Below are 12589 nucleotides of genomic sequence, written 5' to 3' on the forward strand. Positions count from 1 at the left end.
CTGTTACATTATTCATGGCTAACCTGTTTCTAACAAGATAGAATTTTTGTACAGCTGTAAAAGTGGAATACTTGGAGAAAAAAAAAAAAAAAAAAAAGGAATTGAGCTACAGATCTATGTACTAGTTACAAAATGAGCACGGACAGTAGCAACAAAAAAGTTCACTGAATATAAGACCAGAACTCTATTTTTTTTTTTTTCTAGGAAATTTCACAATAAAAAGAGCTAGAACATCATCACTGTGAATGTTTCCTCTGCCAATTGTACTGTTTGCATTTTAGATTCAGACCCATCAAGGTAAATATCTATTGATCCATCAGAGTGCATCCTAGGGTTAGATTTGCTTTTATATCAGAGAATAATAGAACAGTTTGAGTTGAAAGGGACTTTAAAAATTGGCTAGTACCAATCCTCTGTCATGGTCAGGGACATCTTCCATTAAATCAAACTGCCTAAAGACCCAATAAACCTGTCTTTGAATACATTCAGGAATGGGGCATTCAGTTTCCCTGTTCCACTGCCTTACCATCCTCATGGTAAAGAATTCCATCCCAACGTCTAATCTAATCTAAATCTACATTTTTAAAGTTTCAAACCGTCACCCCTTGATGACATATCATGGGATACTGCCAATACTAGTGAGTCCTGTACAGTCCACAGACTACTGCCTGCTGTTGCTATTTCATTTGAAGAGCAAACTGAGGCATATCAAGGAGGACTACAGAGCCCTCAGAGCATCTGTAAGGGCTCTGGAACACAACTGGTCTAACGAGGACTGATAGAGCTCATCTGTCAGAGGAGTGGAAGAATATCTCTGATGGCAGGCTCGACAAGCTGGTAAAGGTAGATTTAAACAAAAGTTGCCTGCAAGGGGAACCTCAATTCACCTGACTCAGTTAGATAGCATACAAGAAATACATTTTCTGAGACAGGAGAAGGATCAGAGGTAGTTGGAGAAGACTTGAAGAGCAGCACAAAGAAATTCCAGCTATTTTATCTATTAAAACAGTTTAATCAGTAGCATAACTTAAATGCCTCTACTCAAATGCACATAGCGTGGAAATAAACAAGAAATATTGGTTATATGTGCATGCCTGGAGGGAATTGAGCTCTTTATATCAGTAAATGTTTTGCCCTTTATGTCAATGACCAATTTGAGAGACTGGAGCTGTGCCTTAGGAATGGATGAGGAGCTGTCTGAGAGTTTAGGAGTTTGAAGGAGAAGCAGGGGCACATAACATTATAGTGGGGGTCTGCTATTAGCAATCCAACTAGGAAGAGTGGGCTGATGACTTCCCCTACATGTAAAGTTAAAAGAACCCATAGTGCTAAACACTCTTCATTTATTCACATATCCTCAAAGTTTTTTGATAGAATTGCATAGTTAGAAAAAGCCATCAGCCAGACTAAATTAATTATCTCAAGATTTAATCTGAAAAATTATCTGATGAAATATTTGCTCTAAGGCTTAGGAGAGGAAAGTTTAAGATTTCAGAGCTAGCATTATTAATATTTCCTCTGTATCTTAATTGTATCACAAGACAAATACCATTTTAACCTTGAAATACACTGACAGTGACGATAATTCAATTTAAGCTAAAATATAGTATGTATCACTGAAAAATGCATTTAAATTTATTTCACCTTAAAACAAAAAAGTAGGTAGAGAGACCAAAACCATATTTCATAATTCTATCATGAATTTGTAAAGAGTTGCAGTACTTTCTGGACATGGCTTATTTAAAACCACAAATATTCGCTTAGATTTTTTTTTTATACTGAATTTTAACTTTTGTCAAAAATAAATGTTCTCTGACCTTTTAAAACAATAGGCAGCTTATTGCCAGTTTCTACACCTCTACCAATGTTAGCTTCCTCCTGTTGCCAGTCAGGCATAATGATATTTTCATGAAGTTGCAGAGTTAACTGATTGATATTACATACAAAACTGTGTTAAGTTTCAATAGTAGAGTTTTAGAGGGAAGGATCTTTTACAACAAGTGAGAAAAGGATCTTCTACATCCAGTGAAACCAAGTCTGTGTTATCTATTGAAATAACAAAGGTCATCTGCCAGTGACCAAAACATATTTTAGTGAGGAAATTATGCAAAATATGCCCACATTTTATTTGTTATAAATGATACAGATTAATTCTGCTACTGAGGATCAAGATTTTTCAAACAGTCAATCTTCCATTTCATCAGGGAGTATCCCAAGTGATTTTCCTACAGCAAATTAAAACAACTTTTTTTTTTTTTTTTTAAAAAAAAAAGGGAAATGAGAACATAAAATGAAGCAATATGGTGGAAAACAGTTACAGGAAAAGTTTATATCATTGCTTATGATGTAAAACTAAATAAATATAAATTAAAACATGATTAAGCATGAATCTGCAACAGTTCACCATCTTGCAAACAGTAAAAAAATTTAAAAAGACAATAACAAAAAATGATCCTAAACACTCCATGAAACTGCATGGACATAGCATGTAAATTAGGCTTACAGTTGTTTTCTTTGTTAATGCTGCAGATGAATCTGATAATGTACTTAAAAATTACGTTTTTCATGTTTGGTTTTCTTTTTCCAGATTGCCCACAGATTTCCCTACTCACTGGGAAAGCTGATATCTTGACTAATAAAATTCCAACAGTATCTTATTACAGACCATCAGAAGCATGAATATGGAGGAGACAGAGCAAAAAAAAATTACAATTATGATTATTGAATTACACAATTATTGAAGTATTAACCAGACATCTAATGGACAACAGAACTAAATAAAGACAGTGATGGTAATTGATTAAAACATTAATGGTAATGACAATGCTGTGAAAATCCACTTCTACAAAAAATATGAAGCCTTTAAAAAAAGAAAAAATACTTAAAAACTTAAGGCAATCTAACCTTAATTTGTTGACTTCCAGGAAATGCTAGCATGATATAACAACTTGATCCTTAAAATGAAATGTCACATTTAAACTGGAAAGAAATGTTATTCAATTCTGTTCACTTTGATAATCAGAACACTGCATTTTCTGTTCATCCATAGCAAAATGACAGATACTTATCCCAAAATTATTAATGTGAAACATTTGAGATATTAGAACATACTGCTCTAAATGTTCCTTTCAAATAATTTTTTCAAACAATATTTTTCCCAGCAATCCTCACTATGCCATTATCATTATTATCATTTTTCATGAAGAAGTTGGAAGGGAATGCCTGCACCATATGAACTGTGAAATAACACACCCAGGACAATACCTTTTACAAGCATTGTAACAGCCAGGAGCAGGAAGAACTGATATTTGGATCATAAAACCCAGTTTGAGAATGCCTATTTAATTTACAGTGTGATATATTTTAAATACGGTTGCTGCAATCAGGAAGAACATAGAAAAATGTATCATTACATGTCTCTAACAGTTTCCCACAGTGACATAATAGAAAAAATTCATATGCAATATCTGCACCTGGTTGTAAAAACCCAAATCACTCATATTTAACAACTGGAAGATGAGATAGATATTTAGAAATGAAAAAAAAAAATAAAAGAACTTTAAAAAAGTAATAATTTATAGTGGACAAGGAAGGAGATTCGGCTTTTTCATAAAACTGAATGCCAACTGAAAAGTAGTAAACTTTTAAAAATTCTTTGGTACTATATATTTAGTAACTTCGCTAATGACGCTTTTTAATTAGTACTTAGTTTTCATTTACCTTATCAAAAATACTCTTTAATGTGCTCCAGAGATTTAAGGATTTTCAACACCTTTTAACACTTTGACAGAATTATTTCTGAAAATTTGGGAGAACAGTTGTACCTAGCTCTCAGCTTTCAGGCTCACATTTAAAATTCTGTGTATGAATTTACTTTGGGAAAATATACACAGAGGCATTTAAGAAATTTTCAGAGTTCTGAGTAATCCAGAAAGAACAACAGTTTGACATTTTGTACAAATTAGACCACTAGGAGACAAATGAATATATATCCATTTTTCTGCAGCTGTGCAAAAGAGCTTTTGGAAATTTCAAGAACTTTTTTTTTTTTTTAGCAGTTTTTTAACACTTGCAGGGATCTTATATTGTATTTATTTAGCTCCTTAATGTTAAGTGGGAATAAGTGTCTATACTGAGTATTTGCTGATGCAAATCATCCAGTAAATTAGATTCAACACAAGTTCCCACCAGCTTAGCACCCGCTTCTGCCAAGTGCAGATCTTTATTGATGTGACAGGTTCAGCCTGGTGCCACCTGCACTGTTTGACAACAATGATGATCACTTCTCACTCAAAGCCATTCACTAGAAGCCCTTACCTATGGTAAATCAACAGAGTAGGGTGTTAGAGATACAGAGATGTACAAACACTGTAGTTGAGGCTAGCTTTCATGAAGACATAATATCCAGTGTCACTGTGTTTCAACCTGTGCTCACTGATTCTTCTCTTCTGCCTGGGTAGCACTGAGTCTGGCTCTGTTCTCTGTTTCTACCCTCCCTTCAAGTACTAGTACCTAGTATTGATGCCTGAGTTCTACTAGTTATTGCCCTCCAATAAGAATTCCCATCCTCTAGGCTTTGCCATCCCGTTTTTGCAAACCACTGTACATCCAGCCCATGCGTCAACAGCCTATAAGGATTTTGTGGAAGACAGTGTCAGCAACTTTCCTGAAGTCTAGGAAAGCACTGCTTTCCTCAGGATGGTCATTGTATCATAGTAGCATATCAAGTTGGTCCAGCAAGCCTTCCCCTTAATGAATTCTATCTGTTTACTGTTGCTGATGTTCTTGTCTTCCATGTGTCCAGAAATATTTTTAAGAATTATCTGCTCCCTCACTTTCCAAGGGACCAAGGTGAAGCTGACTGGCCTTATAATTCCTTGGATCTTTGTCCTTGTTCTTCTTGAAGATAGGAATGATACTGGCTTTCCTTTAGTTGTCCAGAATCTCAGCCATTCACTATGATCAAAGATTATCACGAGTGGGTGCATGTCATATGCTAGATCATTAGCACTGGTGGGTGCATTCTTTCAGACAGGACACATGAGACCCTGTATCCTCTAATTACTTCATGTGCAGCTGAAGCTGGGAAGGTTGAAAACATTTAAGATTATAAAGACTCCTAAAAATGCTGTTATGTTGAAAGATTAGTTCTAGTTTAATTGTGGTTTTTAAGACCTATCTTTCCCTTTGAAGAATGGAATTGCTGACAGCATGATATGTTCAGTCAGCTGTGCTCTGAAAAGGCAGGGACATACATGCAGAGCAGGACTGAAGTTAGATCTGAGATGTATTAACTGGTTGGAAGGCTGAGAAGACTTTTCTTCAAAAGCACAAGACTCTGCCTTGTTACTGCTCATACAGTGACACAAAATTCAAGTCAGGGAAAGGAATGTTTACATTTTAAACTGTACATTTTACTCAGATTACATCTGCAAACAGTCAGGAAATTGCGCTCTCTGATGGACCATCTTAGGAAGCTCTCAAATCAGTGAGTATTCAATGAAATGTAAGGAGAAACTCAAATCCTAAGGAAAATTGATAGGGAGGTATAAATACTTATTTTAAATGTTATATAAAGAACAATATAGTTGATCAGTCTTACTAATTATAAAAAACTAATTATAAAATAAAAAAAAAACATAACTGGCATTTCACCATTGGAGGTTTCCCGGTTTACTAGAAAACATATCTTCAAAAAAAAAAAAAAAAAAAAAAAACACATTTGCAGTGAACTCAGATTATTATTCTACCTTCTTCAGAGTTTCATGTGTTTTACTTTTTTAGTAGAGGAAGCAAAGGCAAAATTTCATATCCAATACTTCAAATAGGCCAGTATGAAGGAAATAAGACCTAGTCTTTAAACTACATAATTAAATGCACTTCCTCTCCTCCCCCTGCCAGCAGAGTTATTGCTTAAGTCATAAAATGGACAAAATTCACTTAATAAGCAGATATTTAAGGTGTAGGAAAAGGTTTATTTATTCAAGGTACAGTAAACACTTCTTAGATTTAGTCTAGTATTTTTGCTTGCAATTATTATTATAGCAACAAAGTCACTGACAGTTACTGTTCTCCCTATTGCTCAGTAGTAACTGTCTCTTAGTGAATGAGGAGATGCTTGTTAAAGGCAGTGAGGGCCAGTTCTCCTTTCCTTATCAGTCTCTATTCACTTTCAGACTACTCCATTTTCGCTTTTATTATCTCCTCCTACCCTCCATCCATTTGCTAGAGGTCTTCTGTCCTCTAACAACACTTTTCTAACTGAGCAGTTTTTGCTCCTTCTGCATTCAAACAATACGGGGAGTAACATTACTAATGGCAAAGGAACATTTCAAATTCCTCATATACAAGCCCAGAGGTAACCGTTATGTACAGACAGTTGTTTCATTTAGGCTAGAACATGCCCAGTGAAAAAAGTACAGTAGACAGAGACATAATGAAGCAGGCTAACTGATTTAAAGTGGAGGGTTCAGAATTTGATCTACACAGAAAAAAATTCAAGGTGAAACTACAAGAAGTACATCTGCAGAAAGCCATATGTCTAACAAATTCCAGCTTTTCAGCCAAGAGTGAATCTTTCTTCCCATTAGACTGTGATAAAATGTATGCCTAAGATTTAAGACTCTTAAGTAAATCCCATCAACAACAGACATTTTACAAGCAGTGCATCATGAACAAATCTGGCATATCTCTATCTACTTGGCACTACTGATATCAAATTTTTCTGAATCCCATTCTATCAATAATCAGAGAACTATTGTTTTTCTAAAAGAGAGACACATTTCTCTTGGTCTATAGCAACATTAACATTTTCCTTAGCAAAGAATATATCACTTCAATGTTAAGATTCAGTGCAATATGAAGACTTCTTCAGAAGACTTATTATTTAAATTCGCTATTTCTTTTCCCTGGATGTTCTACTGCTAGAGCTAATGCACAGCATTTATGATTATTTTGCCTAAAGAGCAGAGACTTAATCACAAAGTTTCTAATTATCTGTCAAGCAGAGCTTCCTTAAACACTTGCAGAAAGACCATATACTTAAGGGTAATTGTGTGCTCCAAAACAAGTAGCTTTTTTATCTCCCACTAATACACAGTCTCTGCATATGATGGCAATAACAGACATGTTACTCTGACTTAAATTGTGGTTTCAGCAGAAAAAAAGATGTATGTTTGATGGTTAAGAAGTTTTCAATTCAGTTTCCACACATAATTCCTTCAAAGGTTTCACGTGCACTAGGATATTTCTTTTTAGAATGGATTTATGCACAGTTCCAATACAAAACAAAAACTACAAACAAACAAAAACCCTCACAAACATAAATGCATTGTTTTTCAAATGGAGCAAGACCACCCATCCACAAATTTGCCAGCAAACAACATGCCAAGTTTGAGCAAGCTGTCCCCATCCAGACATTAAACAAGCTGGCTAGCATCCCTCAAGGCTGTTCATTTAAAGGAGTCCAAAGATGTCTAACTCTACCTGCTAGCCAATCCATGACATTAAACCTTGTTTTTAGACACTGGCTGCCCTTTCTGTATTAAAGATACCCTAACCTCAAGCATAGGTGTATCAGGAAAGCAGTGGGGTCATTCTCCTGGTGGTTGGTGTTGCTTGCATACTCCCAGATCATCTGACAAATCAACACTTTTGCTTCTGTCGATCCTGCTACCTGTCTCAACAGCCTTTTAGATGGCCACTGCATATACTTCAGAGGGATTACAGATAAAAGTTCTCAATCACTTACTAGGAAAAACATTTGATGAATATATTTGTAGAAAAACACCTGATAACCACTAAGCTCAGTTTGAACAGTAAATAGAGGAAGGATGAAAACTACAGTATTTGTGTTTGATGAATGGATATAGTATGCAAGTATGAATTATGTCTAATTATGAACATCAAATAATTCATTACAGCATGTTTACTACAGTAAACACAAAAATCAATTCACAATAATATTTAGACACTTCATTCAAAGTGAAACCATTCCAGAAATTTGATTTAATTGCCCATAAACTCATATTTGTTCTATGACAAAGCAAGACATGTACATCAATATTACACTCAGAGCTGGAAAGGAAATGAAAACAAAACACCTCATCCACTCAATGGATAGAATAGAGGAAGTTTGTGATTTATGTTTTCAAATAATAAAAGCACAGACAAATTAAGAAAGTCTTCCAAACATAGCATAACCTACTATCATTCTGCTTTATTATAAAATTAACAAAAGATCATAAAGCTTTTCTGCCACTCCCTGTTATTCAGGAGTGCTGCTACCTAAAAACTGTCCATCTGATTATTTTTTCCATAGAGATGTTTGGTTTCTCTATGTGTTTTTTGTTATTGTTTTGTTTGTTTCACTTGTGCTGAAGGTAAACTGAAGCAGGACCATCCATAATAACAACTAAGGAAACAAGAAATAGAGAAAAGTAATGTTAATAAAGCAAATACGCCATACACAGCATGCACGCTGTATTTGGATGAAATTAAATATATATATATATATCTTTCTTTTCTAGAGGAGGCAGTGCTGAGAATTACAGATCTCTGGATATTAGATAACAACTGTAAATAGAAATGGCTTTCTGACCAGAACCCAGAAATGCATTTTATATCTGCTGCATATCTTTCTATAGTATCATATCCCTAAAATCCATCAGTTTTCCTTCGTGTTTATAATCATGGTTTAGAGACCAAAAATTACTTTGGATGTGGGAGTATAAGAGCTATCTTTCACTGAATATCGTTAGTTCAAGAGCCCAAAGGTGGGCCTTGCAAGAAGACCAAAGCTAAGTATATTTCAAAAACTGTTGTCAAATTGGAGAATATTTGTGGAGTAAAGCAGTTGGTGCCAATGATGCTTGCACCATACACTTTTCAGGGAATGAGGTAGCTTTTACCTGTAGACTAAATATCTGTTAGCTACTGCAATGCATTTTTCATTGTAGCTTTATCTTGAAAGAATCCAAGACATGATATAAACCCTAGAAGGGTAAGTGGAAAAATCAGGATAAGTACTCTTTGCCAGAGTTTCTCAGTAATAATCACACCTTTTTTTTGGAAGGACAATAGCATGAAAGAAGCATTCTGATGTGCATCTAGATAAGAATTATATTCAGCTGAGTAAATAAAAAAATGAGGCAAGGTTTTTGTTTTCCTGTTTTGAAAGCAGGAATCACTGCTGACTACATACTAACCAAGTCATCTTTTGCATTAGTCTACAGACAATATTGTCAGTACATTGACTTTATTGACTTTCTGCTTGTTGCCACAACTTAGTAATTCTAAGCTGCTATTAACTCATATCACAGAATCACAGGAGTTGGAAGGGACCTCTGAAGATCATCTTGCCCAATATCCGTGCTAGGGCTTGTTCCCTACTGTAGATTGTGCAGGAACTTGTGAACTTTACATTAACTAATCACATTAATGTATATCAGTCAGAGATAACGTCTTAAGAATTTCTTATGTACCTTAACTCATATTGCTTTTGCATCTTCATTAGTCCCACTCTCATTATGTTGCATTTGCAATGAAGTCTCTTGACTCCATCAGCATATTAAATATTCAATAATATTGTAATCCTCTGGCATGTTGTTTTGTGTAAGACATTATTCAGACCAAGTTCTAAACACAAATTATTATTTTCAGATGATCTCACCACAGTTTGCCTATTATTTTCGAACACCATAAGGTGACTCACATGATGTCAAACTCGGACATAAGCTGCCTAAAAACCTGTTTGTTTCAGAAGTAGAAGCCCAGTGAAATACATCACCAACTCAACTGAGCGGAAGTAGATAATATACCGACTTTTATATCAAAAAAAAACAAAGCTTGCTACAAGATACTGACACTCACGTGCCCTAAGAGATGCTCTGGCAAAATCCATCTAACACATATCACATCAGTGGTTTTTGTTACCCTGAGCATATCACTGCTCGGTATGAACTTCCATTTATTCATCTTCTTATCTTTCTGTATGTATGTGCCATCCTTCTGATTGCTTCCTCAAGGTATTTCCTTAGTTATTTGAGTCTTTCATATGTGTAGATAACACAACTGGACAACAAAATAGATGGTATATGTCATGCCTGAAAGACTGCTGTTTTTATTTAAGCTACATTTCTGCTGACTGTAAATATTTAAATGCCAGTGTAGCAAACAAGAGCTTTCCTAGACTAAAAATATTTTAATTTGAAATACGTCACTATATTGCAACAACTTAAAAGAAAGAAAAAGTGCAAGCTTATTTTGAAATACTGCAGCATGAGGCACAGAATCACCTATTTCTTTCTTCACCTGACACTGTTCTGTATTGCTCGTTATTCTGACCAGCTGAAAAAAAAAAGTACATACAACAATATTTTATAGCAAATACTTTGCTTTACTACAGTCCATGTATCACATATCTTTTTCATAATCTGAACATTCACATCTCAGTTTAGAATTTCTGAGGCGGGAGTAAAACAGAGGAAAAGCTGTTGCTCTGTGAAGAGCAAGTAATCTATTAAAGATCAACTTCACCCTCCATATAATGAAACTAATAGCACCAGTTTTCCCAGAGACTTTCATGGGACAGAAGGAGATGCAGACAGGATGATTTATTTCTTCTTATTTACTAGGGCTGTATAACTTATCTTCATGAAAATAAATGGTGACAAGTTAAGCCTTACACAATAACATAAGATTCATGGGTCAAGTGACCTTTTAAGAAATAAAAGGCTAGAAGATTTTCTGTCATTTTGCATGTCCAGAGTGATTGCTAATGAGTAACTATTGATCACTAGTCTTTGGAGCTGAAATGAAATATATGTGTGCATGCTGAGTTATTGTGTGCTAGTTAGTGAATGACTGATGAGTGTCTTTGGATTTATTAAATGCTTTATCTAGAAATGTTTAATCTAGAAAGAAGTATGTGATTACAGCAGTAAGGTGCAGAAGAAACGTGTTTGAAAAAGTGCACTGTGAAGTTCTACAAACACTAATATTGAAACTATGACTGGATAATTTTGTTATCTTATTTATACCATATAATTCATTTTTGAGGGATTTGGTATTCCTTGAAGGTATCTACTTGTGATAAGAGCCTTCTTTACTTCTGACGTGCTTTAAATATTTCCTGCATTATTTTTAAATGATATTAACCTATATCAAGAAGAGAACACAATTAATAAAGGGTATTGTAATGGGGATATCTTAAAATACTTTAAACAACGTATAGATGAGACTCATTATATGTAGTGCATTATTGAGCAGAATTTTCTAGGGTAGCCTTGTTATTTGATGTACATTACACCATCTACAGTCAAAATGGAAAAAGAAAAAACAACAACCTTATGTTATCTAATACCTGAGCAGTTCAGATTAAATGACAGATCTCTTACATAGCACTTCATCTTTTGTTTTTAGACTTGCTGGATTTTCCTGTCTTCAGGACAGCAAAAACTAAAAAGAAAGGACAAAATGATAATAGCAAACTATGCGGTACATCACATCTAGTGCCATCTTTTCATGCTTCACTTGTGTTCTGCTTACATGACATTGCTGATGATGATGTAGATATACGTGTCAGAAATGTAAGAACCCTTCTTCAGAGGCCTGTTGAATGTATTACTGGATAGAAGTAACACCAGCATTAGAAGACAGTGAAGATTAAAGGAGACTGATGAGTGCCTTAGGATTTTAGGAGGAAAAGATACATCTTGGAAGAGGATGCTGATCACTAGTAATCTGTGATGGTAAATGAAATAGGGTGCAAAACAAAAAAGATATATATTAGGAGCTCAGGTTGACAAAGAACAGCTTCAAATAAGTGAAAACAGAAATGGGAGAATCTTTTGAAGAAAATTTAGAGCACAGAGAAAAAATAAAGTAACTTGATGTACTGTCAGACCAGAATTTTGTTACACTTGGCTTTGCATAGTGCAGACAAAACATGCTGAGGGTACCAAATAATAGTAAGCTGTCTATGGCAACACACACAGTCTTACTGAGCTCAAACAATTGACTAAGTTCTCTTCTTGAAACAAACCCCTCAAATGTTGCGGTTCAACCCTGCAGGCAGCTAAGCTCCACACAGCCTGCTTTTCACTCCCTCCCTCCCCTCACACTGGGCTGGGGAAAAGAATCAGGAAAAAAAAAAAAAAAAAAAAGAAGCAAAACTTGTGGGTTCAGGTGAAAAAGTAAGAGGGCTATTCAGAAAGTAATGCCTCCTATTTTGTCATGTTGACCATGACATCAGAAGCAGGCAGTGGTATGGTAGTAGAAATTGAAACTTCTGACCAATAAAAATAAAAAGACTTTGGCATCCTCTTTGGTGAAGATAACTTCATTGTCAGAGGTAAATATTTTCCTTCTCTTAAAGCTTCCAAATATGGAGTTTCCACTAGCAATGACTGCATCCTGTGATGATCTCACCAGTCCCACTTCATAGCCATTTACTACATACAGATTTTTGGTAAGTAAATAAATACAAACCATTTTTGTAGCCATGGAATGTATAGAGAAGTGTTAGTCAGACTCTACATCCTATTGTGCATTCTGGCTTGATTTAATTATATTAACAACAAAATTTTAA

Source organism: Lagopus muta, chromosome 3, assembly GCF_023343835.1.
Source record: "Lagopus muta isolate bLagMut1 chromosome 3, bLagMut1 primary, whole genome shotgun sequence".
NCBI classification, from domain to species: Eukaryota; Metazoa; Chordata; class Aves; order Galliformes; family Phasianidae; genus Lagopus; species Lagopus muta.